The sequence below is a fragment of the Antechinus flavipes genome, chromosome 3 (assembly GCF_016432865.1).
Source record: "Antechinus flavipes isolate AdamAnt ecotype Samford, QLD, Australia chromosome 3, AdamAnt_v2, whole genome shotgun sequence".
Classification (NCBI taxonomy): domain Eukaryota; kingdom Metazoa; phylum Chordata; class Mammalia; order Dasyuromorphia; family Dasyuridae; genus Antechinus; species Antechinus flavipes.
In genome coordinates, this window is record NC_067400.1 from 613,732,496 (window position 1) to 613,740,347 (window position 7,852).

The following is a 7,852-nucleotide window of genomic DNA, read 5'->3' on the forward strand; positions in this document are numbered from 1 at the left end:
AGGATGAATTGGAAATAATTAACAAAAGGAAGGCATCAATATTAAAATGTAAGGGGGCAGCTAGGTGGTGTAGTGATAGAGCGCCAGCCCTGACGGCTGAAGGACCTGAGTTCAAATTTGACCTCAGACTGAAACACTTCCTGGCTGTGTGACCCTGGGCAAGTCATTTAACCCCAATTGCCTCGGGGGGTGGGGGGGAATGTATCAGGAAAGGTTTCTCAACTACAGAAGCAGGACCCAATCAATCAATAATGCATTTGTGTGTGTGAGGGGGTGGGGTTGTTTTTTGGGATTTTTTTTTGCTGAGGCAATTAGAGTTAGGTGACTTGTCCAGAGTCATACAACCAGGAAGTATGTAAGTGTCTGAGGTCAGATTTGAACTCAGGTCCCCCTGACTCCAGGGCTGGTGCTCTATCCACTGCACCACTTAGCTGCCCTAATAATGCATTTATTAAGCACCTAATATATGCCTTCCCCTCTCCTTCTTCTTACCTAACCTATATATTTTGTACGTTTTTACCTTTTATTTCACCCATTGAAATGTAAACTCGAGGAAAGAAGCCATGATTTTTGCCTTAGGTTGGCTCCCCAGTGCTTAGAATAATGTCTGGCACATAGAAAATAAATAATAAAGTAAAATAAAGTAAAAATAATAAAAGTAAAATGTGTAAATTAAAATTTAAAAATATAAATAAAAGTCACAGTATAATGCACTGGAGAAAGAGAGTCTTCTTTTATGGAGGAAGTTAGGGAATCCATAAATAAGTGTACACATGCACGAAATTAACCTTAGATGATGGGGGAGGAAAGAAAGGGGAAGAGCAGAACTCAGCCCCACAGACTTTAATTAAGCGTCCAATATGTGTGTGGGGAGTGGGCATTTACTTCTTCAGTTAAGGTGTGGCTAGGTTAGCTCTGGCTCTCTTCCCAGGAGAGGCCCCATTCTTCAGACCAGCCTTTTGTGGGTGACTTAACAAGATCCCTTTGTCAATAAAGGCCCTGCCCACCAGGCTTTCCTGGGAATCTTAAAAGAAACCAACAAGAGGAGATGGGGAGGGCATGCATTCCAGACATGGGGAGCAGGCCACGGAAAAGCAAGGAGGTGGGAAATGGCTTGTCCTCTCTGAGCCATGGGGAGAAGCCCAGTCAGGCTGCCCCACGGGGTGCATGACGTGGAACAGGATTGGAAAAGTAGAGGAGTCGGGAGGCAAGGGCCTTTAAATGCTAGACAGAGGAAATGGTGTGTTGTGCCCTGTTTTCTAGAGCCCCAAGTTGGGGCAACAAACTGTACCATTGCTTTCTAGAGCCCCCACACCAGGGTGATTAAAATATCCTGCTTTCTAGAGCCCCAAGTTGGGGTGACAAAACATACTGTTGCTTTCTAAAGCCCCCACACTGGGGTGATTAAATATGCCTTCCTAGTGGAGAAGTGATGAGGAGGGACTCCCAAAGATAGTGGAAAAAGGGAGTCCCTTTATTTCAAGGACTTCCCCTTTATATAATGTACCAAAAACAACACCGACACTGGGACCACATAAACAACTTGCTATTGTACTGAGTTTGCCACCTGGTATCACTCCGCTTCAATCACAACACAGGTTGTCACCACCCCCTGACTTCTCAGGAAGGCTGAGAACCCTTAGGGGAGATGGGGAGCTGAACCACACATTGTCAGCAGGTTCCCTCTGGGCTGAAGGGTCTTATAGATCACCCAGAGTTCCCCCACTGACTGTGACCTTCTACAATGGTGGGTGAGCCAAAAATATTGGCGTGTGTCGTGGCATTGTCTTTAAAGAATTAAGACTCAAAATATTTTTTTAAAAATTTTAAAAGAATTAAGACTCAGGCCATCTCCAAATCAAGTAAAGGCATTTAATGAGATTTATGGTCTCCGCAGGTTAGACTCCTTGAAGGCGGCAGCAGCCCACCAGAGCAAGGGGCGGGTTTACAGGGAGAAGGGGAAGAAAGAAAAAATAGAATGGGGAAATTGGAAAATCTCAGATGAGATCTTTCCTACACTTTATAATCTCAGAAAAAGTATATACGTGGGGAAAGTCCCTGGGATTGGCTTTATTTCAGAGAAGGTATTCTAAATGCTCCTTTTGTTTTAATGAGATGGACACAGTGATAGAATTATTATTTTTTATTATAGCTTTTTATTTATAAAACATATGCATGGCTAATTTTTCAGCGTTGATCTTTGCAAAGCCTTGTGTTCCAACTTTCCCTCTCCTTCTCCCCCACCCTTCCCCTAGATGGCAGGTTGACCAATACATGTTAAATATATTAAAATATATGTTAAATACAATATATGTATACATATTTATAGAGTTCTCTTGTTGCACAAGAAAGATCGGATTTAGAAAAAAGGTAAAAATAACCTGGGAAGAAAAAGAAAAATGCAAGTGGACAAAAGCAGAAAGAGTGCAAATGCTATGCTGTGGTCCACACTCATTTCCCAGTGTTCTTTCGCCGGCTGTAGCTGGTTCTGTTCATCAATGACCAATTGGATCGTCTCATTGTTGAAGAGAGCCACATCCACAGAGTGACAGAATTACTGGGGCTGGGGTAGCAGCTAAGACTCCATCAGTAAAAGGGAGGGAGACTCAAGGGGGATGGAGAGCTGATGCTTATTTAGGAAGGGGAAGCCTAGGGGAGAGACAGCTGGTCCCTCAGGGAGGGAAGACGTAGACTGCTTGGTAAATGTAGAGTGGGACATAGTAGAGGGGGCAGGACTTGGATTTCCAGGACTGCCTGAGTTCAGATCCGTCCTCAAACCCTGGACAGGTCACTGGCCCTGTCTGCTTCACGCTGGTCATCTGTAAAGTGAGTAGGCTGGCCCTGCTGGTTTGTAAAGTCCCTCTGAGTCTCCCATCCCGAGCCTCTAAGCCCAAAACGATGCTTCTCACAGCACTGAAGGGCACAGGGAGGAAGCACACACAGGAAGACCCTCAGCAAGCCTGACTACCCTCCCTCCCTCCCTCTTCCCTTCATCCTTCTCTCAGGGCTGGCCCTCCAAAAGAGGGACCAATGGGAGCTAGTGGCACCTGGAGCTCTAGAACCCGGAGACATGGTGCCCTCTAGAGCCCGCTCCTTGCATTACTCTCACTCCAGAAAAGATTTTATTCAACTTTTGCTTGAGAACACTGCCAAAGAGTGAATAAACGAATGATTTAGTGAATTAGTGAAGCACCTTCTATGCTGGCAAGGAGCTCATATTCTAAGGTGAGCGACCAAGGCAAATAAAAAAGGATCCCTGTCTTGTAAATAAAAAGCTATAATAAAAAATAAATTTCAATAATAACTATAAAAAAAAAAGGATCCCTGCTTTCAGAATATTACAGGAGGAAAGGTGGAAGGATTCTCAGAGATCATCTGTCCTAGAACCTCAGAGCTGGATTTGCTTTATCGATCAGTAATGCTACATATATATATATATATGTCTCCTCCAATGGCATGGAAGTGGGCATTTCTTTTCTAGAGCTATCTATTTTCAGATCCCCATTTCCCATTATTGGTTGATATCAATTAGTTATTCATACTCAACTAGTTCTTTTTTATGTTGCATATTTATATGTATATTTGTATTATATAATAATATATGTATTTATATTTGTATACATATTTATACAGTTATTTTGCTGCACAAGAAAAATCAGATCAAAAAAGAAAAAATGAGAAAGAAAACAAAATGCAAGAAAACAACAACACAAAGTATGTTGTGAATCACACTCAGTTCCCACAGCCTCTCTCTCGGTGCAGATGGCTCTCTCCATCACTGAACAATTGAAATTGCCTTGAATCATCTCATTGTTGAAGAGGGCCGCATCCATCAGAATTGATCCTCATATAGTATTGTTGTTGTTGAAGTATATAATGATCTTCTGGTCCTGCTCATTTCACTCAGCATCAGTTCATGTAAGTCTCTCCAGGCCTTTCTGAAATCATCCTGTTGATCTTTTCTTACAGAACAATAATATTCCATAACATTCATATACCACACTTTATTCAGCCATTCTCCAATTGATGGACATCCACTCATTTTCCAGTTTCTGGCCACTACAAACAGGGCTGCCACAAACATTCTTGCACATGTGGGTCCCCTTTCCCTCCTTTAAACTCTTGGGGATATAAACCCAGTAGAAATACTTCTGGGTCAGAGGGTATGGATAGTTTAATAACTTTTTGAGCATATCAACTAGTTCTTAGAGGAGGAGGATTTACTAAGTGAGAGGGTACAAAGTATCTGCCTCTAAAATCTGATACACTCTCCTACAAAAATATAGAGTCTAGAGGAAAGTGGTCAAGCTTTGAACACATGTGGCAAATCCATTTCTGGAAGTCTTCAAAATGATTCATTGAGCTACATAATATGACTTCTCTGCTGGGTTCTTTGCAGCACATCAAATCTGAATCCTATCTGGCATTGGATCTCAAAACACTACTTCTTTCAGTCAAGCTAGGGATACTGCTAATAGGGCACCTCCCATGTCAGCTTTCCCACTGCTCCAGTGGTAACATGAATGTGGACAATCCTCTGAATCTCTGAAGTTCATGAGGTCCTCCTCTGGTCAGAGGGGAAACATGAATCACCAGGGCTCTGGTCCTCCCGCATCTCAATTGGTTTCTTCTCTCTGCTTGCTTGAATCTTCTTGGTTCTGAACAGGGTCTGCTTTTTTTTTTTAATTTCTTCTTGTAAAAGAAGAATTTTTTTATTTTCAAAATACATTCAAAAATAATTTTCAACATTCATCTCTATAAAACTTTGTGTTCCAAATTTTCCTCCCTCCATTCCCCCCATTCCCCTCCTCCAGAGAGCAAATACTCCAAATAATATGTTAAACATGTGCAATTCTTCTATATATTTTTCCATGTTGATCACCCTTACAAGAAAGGATCTGCTCTTTTATAGATCTACTGGTCATGGACAAATCCCTCATCCAATAGGAATACAACTACTATTTTTCCAATGGCTTTCAAAGATGTTTAAATGATTAAAAAAAAAAAAACTTTAACATAAACTAAAGCCTTTGAGATCTTCCTACAACATGAAGTGTCCAGTCTTATCACTTATTTTAGGTGAGTTGGAGAGATTTGCTTGATTGACTTAATCTACTCCAAAACTATGCCCATGGCTGCCATAATTTGAATGAAGGGAAAAAGCATTTTTTCTTTTTTTTTTTTTTTGTCCAGTCCTTTCCCAACTGATGGTCAACTATTTAGATTCCACTTCTCTACAACAAAAATGGAACTCTTTGTATCTCTTTCCCATATTGCCTTGATTCACATGACATATATACCATCTCGTAGTAGCATCTCTGAGTTAAAGGCAATGGACAGTTAAGTGACTTGGGGGTATTGTTTAAAATTATTTTCCAGAATGGTTGAGCCAATCCATGGCTCCATTAATGATCCATTAGTGAGTCTACCTAAGTTATGGGGATAGAAATAAAAGGAAAACAGCTCTTTCAGGGAGCTTATATTCCAATGGGAGAGACAACATATAAATTATTAGGCACAAACAAGTTCCATACAAAGTAGGGGAAGGTACCAACAGGTGGAAGTCTGAAAAAGGCCTGGAGAAAGTGAGACTTGAAAGAGAAACCAAGAGGCAGAGGTGAGAGGACCGTCCCAGGTATATCTTATCGTTCTTCCTTCATTCTCAGAGAGGACCAATGACATCAGGAAATAATATCTTGACTTGCAAGTGATTGGATTTGAGGGAGATGGAGCTGTGCAAAGTCATCAGCTTCACGCTCTTCTCCAGTCATTGGACTCCCAAGATGTAGATCATCACCAAGTGAAATGGTAAAAAAAAGAAGAGGATGGAACTATGGGAGAGATGTATAATCAGAGGGCAGGACTTGGGATGAAGAACTAACAAATTCAGCTGAAAATAAGCAGATGGGAGGGGAAGGGGGAGAAAATCTAAAGAGAAAATCATACTCAAAAGAGACCATGATCAACAGCATGAGCAGCTGCAGAGGGATCAAGTGAGGATGAAGATGGCCATTGGGGCAGCTAAATGACATCTGCCTTGGAATCAGAAGGACTCAATTTAAATCTCATCTCAGACACTAGTTGTGTGTCACTTAATCCTGGTTGCTCCCCAAATAAAATGAAGCAAAACAACCAAAGCCATTAGATTTGGCAATTGAGAAATCACTGGTAACTTTGAAGTGAGCAGTTTCAGTGGCATAATAAGGACAAGAAGCCATATTTCAGGGGGTTTAGAAGAGATATGCTCTTTTGAAAGGACTTTATCTCAAAATTTTAGCCAAGATGGGAAGGCAAGATCTAGAAGAGAGATTAAGATCAAAGAGGTTAAGATTTGGGGGGTTTTTAAAGATGAAATATACAACAACAACAATATCGAAGACATGACTGTATTTGTGGGCAGCCAAGATGGAAAAAATTGGCAGAAATAGGTCAGAAGAGAAGGGATGAGATTGGGAGCAATTTACTAGAAAAGACCTGAGATCATGGGATCAAGTATGCACATGTGGATTGGTTACAGCAAAGAGGATGGCCTCATATGAGATCCATGTGAAGGAGGAAAGAATGAGGAACATGACTGAATGATGTGAAATGATGAGGAGAGAAAGAGGAGTTCTTACCAAATGGCTCCATTTTTTTCAGTGAACCCTGCGTTAAGTTCTCAGCTGAAAGAATAGTACTGGAAGAGAGATATGATAGTGGGGTAGTGAATTAGAGAAGAAAGTTTGCCTAGATGCATTTAAGACCCAGATGAGATTAGATTTGTGGTGTACCCAATCAGTGTGACTCCATGACTTCCATTCAGCAGCATGTGAATAGAAGTACAAGCAAATGGTGGGAGAAATCCAGAGTTGAGGGTTGGCAAGGCGGTATTTGGATAAGATAAGAGAAAGATAAGTGTGGAGCTCAAGGAGGCAAGGCAGGGATGGGAGGAGAGTTAAAATTACATAGGGGTGTTGGCCTAGGAGAGAATGGAGGAGTTGAAGGAAGGGAGACCATGGTGAGGATGGAGAGCATTTTGGGCATTGGGCCATTGGGCAGAGAGAAAAAGGGGATCATAAAATATTATGAGCAGAAAAAGAACACTTAAGAAATACTCACGAGAGATGGCAAGATCCAGGAGATGACTATTTCTGTAAAGAGCTGAGTTGGAGTAAGAAGAGGAAGTCATGGGAAATGAGTAAACTGAAAAACTAGGAAGTTAAGACATTTGGAGGAGTAACAATATTTACAATGATTCTGCCAACTTGAGAGCAAAAGACGGGGAGAAAAGCAAGGTCGTGAATTAGACACGAAGAAGAAAGGAATCCAGAATCTGGGCAGAATCCAGAATGTGGATTGGGTAATATATCTGGAGGGTGAACACCTCAAAGACCAAACAAAGATTGTTTGGTAGTGGTAGTAAAGAGAGAGTCTGGAAGTGGACAAAGGGAAGCAAGGGGATATTCATGTTTCCCCCACAGCTTCCACCCACTCAGGACTGAAGACAGTCATGAAAAATGTGGTGAGAAAAGTGTATCCATCAGAAGGGAATAATATCTCAAAGAGAACCAGAAGATGGAAAGAGTGAGAAAGGAAGTTTAAAATAAAAAGGAGTTTTAAAATGATGGAGCAGCATTCCAAAGAGCACAGTGGAAAACAGACAGTTCTGGATAGTAAACCCTTATCAGAAAAAGAGCTTTTTTCTCAGTTGCTTCTATTTTACTATTACAATTTAAAAAATTTTTATATAACCAAAATTGTCCATTTTGTCCTCTGTAATCATTTTTCTTCTCTGTTTAGGTTAAAAAAAATTCTCTCCCTAGTCATAGTTGTGAAAATATATCTCCTTTTCTTATTCTCTAATATTTTTATT